General features: G+C 40.6%; 1 protein-coding gene across 2 annotated transcripts in view; it reads left to right on the top strand.

Moving 5' to 3' along the window:
* Nucleotides 1-12,559, top strand: part of LOC126295406 (beta-1,3-galactosyltransferase 6-like) — a 77,234-nt gene that overhangs the window by 42,693 nt on the left and 21,982 nt on the right. The gene's annotated exons all lie outside the window — the stretch shown is intronic.

Raw genomic sequence — 12,559 nt, 5'->3', positions numbered from 1 at the left:
GGAGTCTTCATCAGAATATATATTACCTAAATAACAGGGTTACAAAGTTAGTCATTAATAAGAAAAATACAAGACAGTAATAATTAATATTTGTATATAAAGATGTACTTACATACATAAAAAGTTGAGCATTCAGCTCTCGTCATACAATCTTAACACCAAAAAGGCCACGTCACATAGTAAAACATCATACATAAAAGTTTTACTGTCATTTCTAGTTCAAAATTAAAAATTGCTGCTAAGGGCTGCTTGTGTATACTGTAACAGGTGGCATCAGACTGTGTGGCGCGTGCGCTGGCTATACTACAATGTGGACATGAGGTGTCACTCCATCTAGCGATAAAAATTGGTAACATCTGCTTACATGATAGAAGTAAATAAATAAATACTTGTGAAAAAAAGGGTTATTATATTAAATAATTGCCCATTAAAACAAATTGCTAGTGTCAGCAATTTTTTGACACTGCACAAACTTTCTGAATGCTTCAAAATAAATCTTCATGTGACCTCCACTGCCAAAGCTTCATCTACAAATGTAAGACGACAACTATAATAATCTTTTAGACAACATAAAAACATTGACTTCAGGAGTAGTAGCTCAATCTACCAATGTACGATGAACCTGTGTTTTTTTAATGATGAATTTGGGGATAAAAAGCTCACCTTATAATTGGAAAAATGCAGCCCCTGAATAGCTCTTTTTTTATTTTTTTTAATTCTCCTTTCACTGACCATCTGCAGATCACAGGCCACAAACCTAATGAAATTAATATTCTGCTGAACACATCGCAAAATAGGGTTGGACAGTGTTACCCCATCCACCCTACAGCCCTGACCTAACCCCCTTGGACTTCCACTTTTGTCCTTTAATGGACGCCATTCGTGGAAGACATTTTGAGAATGATGAGGAGCTGATTCACACAGTGACGCACTGGCTCCGCCACCGGGACAAGTATTGGTACTGACAGGGTATACATGCCCTCTTTTCGCGCTGGGGGAAGACCACAGAACGGGATGGAGATTGTGTGGAAAAAGAGGTAGTAATAGTATGGTATTCTGCCTTATGGCAGGTCTTGTCATGGGTTAAATCTCTGCCACTTTTGTTTGTTCATAGCCAGTCTTTTCATTTCTGAATATTTGTCTTCTTTTATATTGTGCAGCATTCGATATCTTCCTTTTCCTCTTCCCCTTTTTCCCTCCACCATTCCTTCTATTCCTTCCTTCTATAAACAGTCCCTCCTCAAACAGTGTCCAATCCAATTCCGTTTTCTCTTTCCGATAACTTTCAGCGTGTTTCTTTCTTCTCCAACTCTTCTTAATACTTCTTCATTTCTTACTCGGTCTTCCCATTTCATTTTTTCCATTCTTCTCCATATCCACATCTCTAGTGCCTCCAATCTTCTTTCAGGTTCCTTCCTCAATCTCCAGGCCTCTGCGCCATATAGTGCAACACTCCACATGTAACATTTGGCAAGTCTTTTCCTCAGATCTTTGTTTAGTGGTCCACAAAGTAATTTCTGTTTCCCCTTGAATCCTTCTTTTACCATTGCAATTCTTTTCCTAATTTCTGTCGAGCAATACATATCATGCATTATTACACTTCCCAAGTAATTAAAGTTATTCATTTTGTCTATTTCCTCTCTTCCTGTTCTCATATGGCATTTTTTCCCCTTTCCTCCAATTACCATGATTTTAGTTTTCTTCTCGTTAATCTTCATTCCGCATTCTTATAATTTTGTGTGTAGATCATCTAACATTTGTTTCATCTCTCTTGCACACTCTGCCATCACAACTATGCCATCTGCAAATCTTACCCACTCCACTCTCTGACCTCCTATACAAGTTTCTCTCCTTCCATCAAAACTTTCACTAATAATTTCCTCCAGAAATATATTGAACAGTGTTGGTCATAAAAAAACAACCTTGTTTACACTCTTCCCAGTTCTATTTCTTCACTCATCACACATCCTATTCTTACTCTTACGCTCTTGTTCAAACATAAATTTCTAATTAGCCGTCTATCCCTCCAGTCAACTCCATGTTTTCTTACGATTTCCATCAGTTTGTCCCATCTGACACAGTCAAAACATTCTCAAGATCAATGAACACAACATACACCTTCCTTTTCTCCTCCATGTACCTCTTCCCTATCACTCTCAGTAGCCCAATGGGATCTCTAGTTCCCACTCCTCGCCTGAGACCAAATTGTTCATAAATCTAAGAATTTTTAGCATATTGCAGCCCCGTCAGCAACTCTGATAGACTAATATATTGAAAAATCTGCCTCAGTGCGAAAATATTCTGGTCTTTACCCAGGTTTCGGCTAGAATAAACTAGCCTCCTTCAGAAGCATAAAATTACTATAACATGCCAGCTGAAGGCACAGTCAGCACTAAAAATTTAAACCTGTGGTACTGTGGTACCATGTCGAATTGAAAACTACTGTATTTACTCGAATCTAAGCTGCACTTTTTTTCCGGTTTTTGTAATCAAAAAAATCGCCTGCGGCTAAGAATCGAGTACGAAGCGAGCGGAAGTTCTGAAAAATGTTGGTAGGTGCCGCCACAACTAACTTCTGCCGTTGAAAATATGTAGCGCTACACAGGCATGCTTTGTAGGCACAAAGATAAATACTGGCGCCAAAACCTCTGCGTCAGTAAATAAATTAAAAGAAAAAAAAATGTTGAACACAAGGTTTTTTTCTCCGCCCCGAGTTTCGACCACTGCACTTTCAAACATTATCCAATGAATTAAATACAAATTCCGTATTGTTCATCTTTGAATGTAGAAGAATTTCAATGTACTATGAAAATCTGACTGGCAAGACTGTTTGGGATGTTTTTCAATATGGCCAACTCTACGTTCTGAATTTTTTCCTACCTGGGAGAAGAGATGGTTGCTAATAGGAACTTTTATGAAATGTGAATCACATGCAGTATTCTCTTCACCATAAGAATAATATGAATATAAACATTTTGCCATGTATTCTTTCGTGTTTGTTGCTATCTCGTTTAAATCCTGTCTGCCTAATAAACTACGAAACTCGAGTGAGACCAGCAAACGCGGAAGAATATACGTATCGCGTGATGTTTATATTCGTATTATTCTTATGCCTAATAGTGATACAGTCAGAAATGAAGCACGGCAACTGACTAGATTTCTAAATCTAAGATGACTCTTAATTTCTGTGCAGAATTTGATGCACTAAAGAAGCGGCCGCAAAGATTTTCAAACACAGAAAATTTTTCGTCTAACTCTCGTTCAGAACCTGTTCTATCATACGCAGTTTATTATTTGGTTCTTGTTGATCATTGTCAAAGAAAGCAGTAGTGTAAGTAACAACAAATAGCAGTCTCTTGCCATTGTTTCGCTAATGAGACGATTCCTCTTTTTTTTATTATAAGCGGAGGTAGCGCGCACAAAAGCAAGCCATGCCGCGAGCGGCGACAGGCCGTAAACACGCACTATCAGAATGTGACAAACAATGCATGACATAGTACAGTAAAGCTTAGAGTGACTTACACATATAACAAAGTAAACGGCACTTATCAGATCAAAGCAAAATAAGCAATTGATTCAAACCAGACGAAGCACGTGAAAAAGGAAGGGTACCCGTATAAATATGGACAGAGCGCCTGACACATAGAAGTGGCTACCTGGTAAAGCTTAACTGCTAAGCTTATGACTCGAACCAAACTACTATCGCTGTATCACCATTCATTCGACCTAAATTGTGTCTCATATTACAATGGACCAACTTTGTTTCTATTTGGAGGTGCGGCCTAAAACTTTTCTCTCCCCTTGAATTTCGAGTCTCAAATTTCAGGTGCGGCTTAGATTTGAGTGAGGCTTACATTAGCGTAAATACGGTACTTAACTGAAGTCCAGCCTCGGCATCACATCACCACGTGGTCAGTTGGCAGCAGCAACTGCATTTTATGCTTCTGAAGAATGCTAGATTATTCTAGCCAAAACCTGAGTAAAGACCAGAAAATTTTCACAACTTAGGCGGATTTTTCAATATATTAAATTGTTCATCTCCTATTACACAGTTCAGCCTTCTGTTGAGCATCCTCAGCAGGACTCTGGCTGCATGTGATATCAGGCTCACTGTTCTGTGTTCCTCACACTTTTTGCTGTTCTTTTTCTTTTCTATAGGTATTAAGATACTTTCTGTAAAGTCTTTTGGCCATTTCCTTGTCATGTATATTTGATTAAACAGTTCAATCAACTCCCTTTTCCCTTCTTTCTCCACTGACTTAAACAGTTCCGCAGGAATCTCATCAGTTCCCATTGCCTTGCCATTTTTCATCTCCTTCATAGATTCTTCAATCTCACTAGTTAGTATTGGATTTCCTTTGTTATCATCTGCAACTTTATCTTCTTCTTCTATCCCAAGGTCTTCACTTGATCGGCTGTCTGCAGCGTATAGTCATTCTGTATATTCTTCCCATCTTCTCATTTCTTGGTGTTCATTCACCATTTCACCGTCTACTTCCTTTAGTCCATTGTTGTTTCTCTTTTCCCTGAATGTCAAATCCATTGCTTCTTTGTACATCAAATCATATTTTCCTTCTTTCTTCAATTTCTCTATCTTGTCACACTTTTCTGTCAGCCATTACTCCTTTGCTTTTTCTGTCTCCCTTCTTAATTCATTATTTAACCTCCTGTAGTTGTGTGAATAGTCATCAAAGCTCTCCCGACCAAATTTAAATTCGTTTGCCTACTTGGCAACAGTTGAATATGAAGGAGCAGAGTCCCTCGGTGTATTCTGGGAATCAGTATGAGTGTCCTTTGCTTTCATACTGTTATTTACGGAGTACTTAATCCTTCCTCAAATCTTGATTTTTTTCATCTTCGCAAATCACTACACAGGAACAACAACTGAGCCACATCACTGCCACAGGTGTCTTCCAAGATCACTGACGTGGCACGTGTTTACAGGCAACCGTCCAATGAATATCGCATGGACAAGTTGTTGCGCTAGGGCTGACCTCTCGTAGTGATTCCAAGAACTTTTCAAACCACCCTCGTAATTTGAGGTGTGTGCTACAGAAGGTATTTTATTTTCATGTGCAGCTGTAGTGAGAGAAGCCTCAACTATGGACTGTTTCATAGTTCAGACACACATGTGAAAAGCAGCAAAGTGTAGTTAGATATATGTGAGCCGAAGGTCACAAGCTGAGCAAAAGTCAAGGGATGTGCATGGCATCTATGGGGACGATTCTATAGATCATAGCAATGTCTGCAAATGATGTGCATTCTTGCAAGAGAGCCGTGTGAACCTTAGTGAATTATCCGGTAATAGCAACCCTGCAGAATGTCGGAGCCACTGTGCCAGTAATTTTGAACACTGGTGTGTGCAACTGTGGACCTTATTGCGACATTTCCTATAGTGCAGTGTACGATACTGTTCATGAAATGTTGATTTCGTAAAGTTAGCGCTCACTGGGTGCCTAAGAACCTGACAGACAACACAAGGGTCAGGAAATGATGACAAGCAAGCTTGGATCAGTTAACACATTATGCTGCGGAAGGGCGTGAGTTTCTGAAAGGAATCATCATCGGTGAAGAGTTGTGGTTGTACCACAACATGTTCGGAACTGAGCAGTCCTGTATGGAGTAGAAACACACTGGTTCTCCAGTATGGGGGGAAAAAATAAAAAAAATAAAAAATAAAATCAAAGTGACTCAATCTGCTAGGAAAGTAGTTGTGACAGTGTTCTGGGACACGCACGCTGTGTTAGTAGTGGACTCTGCTACTCTGCCGAACACAGGTCCCACTGTGAATGCTGCAGCCCACATTAACACTTTGGTGAAGTTGTGTCGTGCCCTTTGTGATAAACACCACAATGTTAATCCTGACAGTGTCAAAAATCTTCATGACAATGCTCAGCCCTATGTTGCTGCTTCGGTTCGTGAGAAAATCGCCAGATTTGCGTGGAAGGTGCTCCAGCATTTCCATACAGTTCAGACTTTGCACCATTGGACTTTCATCTGTTTGGTCCCATGAAGAAATTCCTGGCTAACTAATGCTTTGCAACAATTGCAGAAGTGAAGTCAGCAGTCTGCAGATGGCTATAGTCCAACCAAACCGATGTCTCTAAACAGGGCATATGGTACCGTGATGAGAGAAATGTGTCAAGAATGTTGGTGACTGTGTAGAAAAGTAGGTAAATGGCGTAAGTTCATTTGTAATTTTTTTGGTTTTGTTACCTGTTAAACTTTTTGGTAATAAAATTATTGTGCATTACTTTTCGATCTCCCCTCGTACCTTTTGCAGTCAGCACTTTATATGCTCTTGGCTTCTGCCACCTCTAATTATTGTGCTGCCTAAATATCAGAACTCATTTATGTTTTCAGCATCTATTTTGTAATGTCATCCCCTATGTATCGTCAGACCACATTAGTATTGCTTTACTTCTTTTTGTGGTCATTTTATAGCCTCTTTTCAGGACAATATCCATTTTGTTCAACTGCTTACCTAAGTAATTTGCCATCTCTGACAGAATTATAATGCCACTGGCAAATGCTAATGTTTTATTTCATCTCCATGAACTTTAATTACCTTTCCAGATCTCTTCTTTGATTCCTTCACATCATCGTCAGTGTACAGATTGAATAATGCAGGGGATCGGTTAGAACCATGTCTCACTCCATTATGAACTACTGCTTCTCTTTCATGTCTGTCGACTCTTATCTCTACAGCCTGATTTCTGTACAAGTTTGAAATAACCAACCGCTTCCATATAAGATTCTATCAGTCAATCTGTTCTTCTGTAAATAATTTTCCTTTCTCTTTTCTGCCAACACTACTCCCTCCCCATCCAGATCATGCTCTACCTCCTCCCACCACTCTTCCTCATCTTCCCCCCCCCCTCCCCCCCCCCACACGTATTGGCATTCCCTTTCCTCTTCCACACACACCCTCCGCCTGCTCCCCGCCTTCCTCCAATACATACATTCTTGGAAATGAGATTCTTAAATTAATTTTGAAGTTAGAAAGTATTCCACTTGCATCATATATCCCACATACCAGATGGAACAGTTTCATAAATATTGATTTTTAGCAAATATCTTAATAATCTTGAAGAAATGTTCTCTACTGAAGGTGCCCTGTTTCAATTTTGTTCTTCCAGTGCTCCGTTAAATTCTTCTCACACTATCGAATCTCCCATCTTTTCATCCACTTGCCTTTTTCTCTTTCCACAGCATTGACATCTACTTTCCTTTCTTTATACATCACTTCTGTATGTTCCTTCTGCCTTCAATTCTTTTTTAAAGGGCTCAGCTGACTTCCTTCCCCATCCTTCCCTAATCCGATGAGACCGATGACCTCGCTGTTTGATTTCTTCCACCAAATCAACCAACCAACCTTCACTTCTTGTCTGAGTTTTTCATGCTGATACAGCTACTTGCCTTTTCTCAAAAGATTTTATAATTTTCCTGAAAGCAGCATCTGTGTTTTCCATAGACACGCATGGTGTTTCTGCTTTGCAAATATTCATTTGTCACTCCTGTTTTGTCACTTTGCACCTGACAGTCATATAATTCAGGCATCTGTATTCCATGCTACCTATTTTATTTCCCACATTTGTATGTTTTCTTTTCTCATAACAGAGATTTATCTTATTTCTTAGAGAAATTTTTCTTTTGGGCCTAGCCTCTTTGCTTACAGCATGATTATAATTAAAGTAAAACTTTCAAACCACTGCAGAAATAACACCACTGTTCAGAATGACGTCAAATTGCAACGGAATATTATAGGAGAAGGGGGAAAATGTATGGCAGAAGAAAAATAAAAAGTTACTAAATGTACCAATGGATGGCTCTGTAAGCATCATAATTTAATGGTGTTTGACCACAAATAACAAATGAATCATACGGCAATGCCTAAGGTGTATGTTTGACACTAAACAAACTGTACTACTCAGTGTGCATGTGTGTACAGGTGTGATACTGTTAGTTACATTAGCCCATCCACTACGGCAAGGTCATATCACATTGGATGGGAAAAATCTGTTTTTAATTGTCCTGAGGCCAAAAAATGCATAAAAAGCATCAGTCAAAATCAAATCGGATTATTAATTTCCGTGTGACTGGTGCAAAACATGTTGAATATGGGATCCACAGTATTCTGCAACAAGTTGAAATTGAGAAACTACACGTTCCACAACTGATCAAAGTGTTTCCGGGGTCACATTCAGAATGTGTTGTGCAATGCATGCCTTCAATGCAGCTAAGTTTGCAATCGGAACACTTAACACATCTTTCAGATAGCCCCAAGGTCAGAAGTCACGCGGATTAAGATCAGATGGTAGGGACGGCCAGGCTGATAGTTCTAGCATTTCCGAAATGGCGCTTCAGCAGCTACTTAACTGGAGGTGCACCATCTTGCATAAAAATGATCCCATCCATGCTGTTGGAGAGCTGGAATGACATGGTTGCACAAAAGACACTTGTAGCGCTTACCAGTGACAGTACAGGTAACAGGACCGGAAGCACCTGTCTCTTCGAAAAAATATGGCCCTATGATAAATGTTGTCATAAACAGTTGATTTGCATGTGGATTTTCCATTGCCCATATCCGGCGATTCTGCGTATTGACATATCCTGTCTGATGGAAAGTGGGCTTCATCTGCCCACAGAATCTTCAACGGCCAATCATTGTCCACTTCCATGTGAGAAAGAAATTCTGTAGCTTCTCTTGCTGGCAGGTCAACAGGAAGCAACTTGTGCGTGTGGTTAATTTGAATGGATGGCAAAGAAGAAGGATGTTTTGTAGGATTTTACATACTGTGCTCAAGGGTACGTCCAATATTCGGGCAATTCTCCGTGCAATGTTTTTATGTTCTGTAATAGATTATTATAGGTGTCGTATTACATTTATAGATGAAGCTTTGGCAGTTGAGGTCACATGAAGATTTATTCTGAAGCATTCAGAAAGTTTGTGCAGTGTCAAAAAATTCCTGACATTAGCAATTTTTTTAATGGACTATTATTTAATATATTTAATCCTTTCTTTCACAAGGATTTATTTATTTATTTTTAATTTAACTTAATTTGGTGTGAGACGAGTGAGCGCTGTGGCTGACTGAGCGCTGTGGCTGACTGTTGTTCGTCAGCCGCATGACATAGACTGGCCGCTGCTACAGCTGCCATGCAGGCCAAAGATGCTGAGAGGACGAACTCAGTAACACTGCATCAAGGTGGTTACCCAATTCTAACCCCCTTGTGCTGCAGATACTGTACCTTTTTAAACAGTTAAAGTTAATTGTTTTCCTTTATTGATTGGAGAAGGTTGTCACAAAAGTAATAATATTTGTTAATTATCTCCATTGAGTAAAATGCAACATCGATTTTTCCAAAATATATTATACATTAACAAAACAAAAAACTTGAATTATTGTAGTAGCAATGAAAAAGATGAAACTTCCTGGAAAAACTGTGTGCCTGACCGAGACTTGAACTCGGGACCGTTGCCTTCGTGGGCAAGTGCTCTACCATCTGAGCTACCGAAGCACGACTCACGCCCGGTACTCACAGCTTTCCTTCTGCCAGTATCTCGTCTCCTACCTTCCAAACTTTACAGAAGTTCTTCTGCGAACCTTGCAGAACTAGCACTCCTGAAAGAAAGGATACTGCGGAGACATGGCTTAGCCACAGCCTGGGGGATGTTTCCAAAATGAGATTATCATTCTGCAGCGGAGTGTGCGCTGATATGAAACTTCCTGGCAGACTAAAACTGTGTGCCCGACCGAGACTCGAACTCGGGACCTTTGCCTTTTGCGGGCAAGTGCTCTACCATCTGCCAGGAGGTTTCATATCAGTGCACACTCCGATGCGGAGTGAAAATCTCATTCTGGCAATGAAAATATATTGCAACTGACTCTCTTTTTTTGGATTACTTCACAGAGGTCCAGTGTGGGCTGTAATTATTGTATGGTAGCGAAACTTGGTAGATATGCTAATGCATTAATGCAGAACTGATGTACATTAGAAAAATAATTTCAGTTGTGGCCACCAGGTGCAAAGCTGACACTGTACACTGTTTGTATGACGGTATGAAACTCGTGCTGTCATTTGACAATCCATAATGTGAGTCTGCAGTGTGGCTATTGAGAAGAGAGAGTGTGTAATAGTGGTGAAACTGTTTCATGTGAATGGCAGCGTTTAAAGTGCTGCATTGAGTATTGCCGACTGAAAATTCTGAGGACATGCCCGATCTCATTAAGTGGTTTAAAGATGATCACAGTGAAATTTGTAAATGTCAGTGAGTGTGGTGCGGCCTGTGGAAGAGGAAGGCATCCTATCCTGGTGGAAGTTCTTGGTGAGGTTGCTATTGCTGTAACTGACCACACAGTGTGTCCTCTGGGTAGTGTTAGTGTTTGTGCAGTGCCATGAGAATTGTCCATCCCATGGTCAACAGTACAGGAAGCTTCTGTGGTCTATTTTACACTGGTACCCATGTAGGATCTAGACAGTGCAACAACTGAAATCTTATGATCTGCAACAATGGTGTTTATTTGCTCTTTGGTTCCTGGCATGAATCGAAGTTTACGACATGTGGCTGGTCAATATTCTGTGGAATGATGAGAGACATTTTACACTACAGGGTGCAGGGAATACACAGAACAGCCAAATTTGGGTTACCGTTAACCTACGTGTTGTGCATAAAGAGCCATTGCATTCACCATACTAGGGGGGACCCAGTAACTGGAATCATAATGCTGCACATCGTGTACTTGTAGTAGCAGGTTGCGCCACCAGAGGGTTGTAGTAGGAGCTCTGCTGAGTCATTCTGCCATGTGACATCACCCAACAGTGGGAAGTGTGGTTTCTTTGACAGTTCTTTGAGTGTGCGTGCAGACGTGACACAAGGAAGTGGCTAGTTTTTACGAACGACGTGCGGCAGTGAAGTTTTGTTTCTTGCTCGGCACGAACGCAGCATAAACTGTTGCGATGGTTCAGACAGCCTACAAAGACCGTGCTCTTACTAAAACCCAAGTGTACGAATGGTTTTCTTGGTTTAAAAAGGGAGAAATGGAGGTTGAAGAGGAGCCCCGTTCCGGTTGACCTTCAACAGCTCGAAGTAAAGACAACATCGACAAAATCCGTGATCTCGTCAGTAGAGATCGACGCAGGACAATCGAACAGCTCGAGAACTTGTCTGGGTTGTCCTGGAGATCAATTCAGCGCATCTTGACCATCGATTTGGGGATGCAAAGAGTGACAGCAAAATTCGTGCCGAAGGTCCTTACCAGAGATCAAAGGGATCGTCGCATTTGAGCCTGTCTTAAAATGAAGGACCTGTTCAAAGATGATCCACATTTTTTCAACAAAATCATTACAGGTGATGAGTCACGGTGCTTTGGGTATGATCCAGAAAGTAAACAACAGTCATCACAATGGAAGTCACCTCGACCGAAAAAAGCTAGACAAGTGAAATCAAATGTGAAAACGATGTTGATCTGTTCTTTTTTTTAAATCAAAGGGACCGTACCCTCTAAATACGTCCCTGAAAACCAGACAGTAAACCGAAAATTCTATTTGGAGGTTATGAAACGGCTTCGCAGAAGTTTGCCATGAAAACGTCCAGCTTTGTGGGATTCTGGTGTGTGGCTCCTGCATCACGACAACAATCCCGCGCACACGGCTCTCAGCATTTGCCAGTTTTTGGCCTCAACGAAGATGACTACCTTGACCCACGCGCCCTATTCGTCGGATTTAGCACCCTCAGACTTCTTCCTGTTCCCGAGGATGAAAAGAGACTTGAGAGGGAAGCATTTTGCGGATGTGGAAGATGTAAAACGCAATGTCATGAAATGCTAGCAGGTATCAAAGAGGACGAATTTAAAAGGTGCTTCAAACACTGAAATGAACATTTGGACAAGTGTATTAATGCTAATGGAGAGTACTTCGAAGGAGATTAAGCTTGTATTTGAAAACAATGAAGTATATGCTTTCTAAAAAGAAATTCCGATTATTTTTGGGTCCCCCTTCGTGTGTGATTCTATGGTGTGGATTCACAAGTACCTTTATTTTCGGTCCTTTCTTCCTGGAAGAGAACACACCCGTAGGACCTCTCATGTGTACCATGACTCTGCTTGAGACCTTGTTTTACAACAGGTAATTCCTGCTTTGGAAGAGCACAACTGTGTAGAAACCACTGGTTTCATTCAATATGGGCAACACCTCATGTTGCTCACCCAGTGAAAGATGCAACGCCCACGAACGTGATATCTGCAGAGGTGTCCCAGATGCAAGGGCTGCAACATCACGTGATATGAATCCGTGTGACTTCTGGGCCTGCCTAAAAGAATGCATTTACCATGAACACATTTGGTCTCTATCTGATCTGAAGGCCAGTATGCAGGAACATGTTGCACTGATTCCCCGGAACTGCTGCAACCAACTGTTGATTATGTTGTTTTACAGATGCAGCATCTAGTTGAAGTGTCCAGTACTCATATTGAACAAATTATGTAAGCTGCTATTAATAATAAAATCAACATTATGCGTTTCTCACTTGTTTGACCTTTTCTGCCCACGTCCCGTT

The sequence above is a fragment of the Schistocerca gregaria genome, chromosome 11 (assembly GCF_023897955.1).
Source record: "Schistocerca gregaria isolate iqSchGreg1 chromosome 11, iqSchGreg1.2, whole genome shotgun sequence".
Taxonomy (NCBI): domain Eukaryota; kingdom Metazoa; phylum Arthropoda; class Insecta; order Orthoptera; family Acrididae; genus Schistocerca; species Schistocerca gregaria.
The sequence above is the reverse complement of the archived record's forward strand: the minus strand, read 5'-3'. Positions and strand labels throughout refer to the sequence as shown.